The sequence below is a fragment of the Anneissia japonica genome, unplaced genomic scaffold (genome assembly GCF_011630105.1).
Source record: "Anneissia japonica isolate Jap-2015-1 unplaced genomic scaffold, ASM1163010v1 scaffold215_len984_cov114, whole genome shotgun sequence".
NCBI classification, from domain to species: Eukaryota; Metazoa; Echinodermata; class Crinoidea; order Comatulida; family Comatulidae; genus Anneissia; species Anneissia japonica.
In genome coordinates, this window is record NW_022699196.1 from 1 (window position 1) to 984 (window position 984).

General features: G+C 37.1%; 1 long non-coding RNA gene across 1 annotated transcript; it reads right to left on the reverse strand.

Moving 5' to 3' along the window:
* Window positions 1–258: 258 nt before the first annotated feature.
* LOC117102857 lies at window positions 259–978 on the reverse strand. The gene is made up of 2 exons (XR_004444486.1): window positions 840–978; window positions 259–345 (listed from the first exon to the last, which is right to left on the reverse strand). It is a non-coding gene; the product is annotated as an uncharacterized LOC117102857 (long non-coding RNA).
* Between the last annotated feature and the right edge of the window lie 6 nt (window positions 979–984).

The window sequence follows — 984 nt, forward strand, 5'->3', positions numbered from 1 at the left end:
GTCGACGGGCGAGTGGAATGAGCAAGTAGAGATTCTGAACTAGATCTCAGAGACCTCTTAGGAATATAAGGATGAATGAGTTGTGAAATAAACATTGGCGAGGGATTATGAAGTGCTTTGAAAACAAATAATAAAATCTTGTAAGTAATTCTCTGTGTTACAGGAAGCCAATGAAGGTGCCTTAACACAGGAGTGATATGATCCGAAATTGGGCTTAAAGTGACCCACTATACAAGACCAACACAAAGTGATACTTACTGGTTTCAGAGGAATATACTTTGGCACTGCACCAGCCAATAACACCATTGGTTGATAGCAATCAAAGAATGGCTCAATGATGATAACCTATATACAAGGACATAATATGCTAATAAAAATTAACTGATCGAAATATATTTATTTTAAATGTCAAACTTTATGTTCTGTGCTTTACAATTCATGGGCAATCATTATCATGCTGCAGCTATATGAAACCTCTCTTACTTTATTTGTCTCCCACATTGCATGTGGTCTCAAATTGCAGGAAAACGGTGCGGTGATGTTGGTTCCCCTGCGATAGTCTGTTTTCTCATGCTTTTTTTTAATTCTTACAGTAGGTCGCTTGGTTAGACTTTAGGATTTAGTTTTTGGTTTGTTTTCTTTCGTGTAACTTAAGCGCATAGAGACCATGTAGTATGCGCTTTACAAGTCCCTAACCATTACCATTACCATTATTATCATTTTATTGTCTCTTTGGCCAGATATTTGTTACATACAGCTTATGGGAAGGTTATTTGCTGTTGGCAAATGTTGAAACACAGTATGCAAACAAATATATGTAATTCTAAAAAATATATTACCTCATCGCCTGGGTTGACTAATCCCATGATGGTGTTGAACAGTGAGCCATAGGCCCCCACTGTTACTAATATCTCTTTTGTTGGCTCGATTGTACGATTATGACATTTTCCATACAACGCAGCCAATGCATTTACAAGTCGAGTA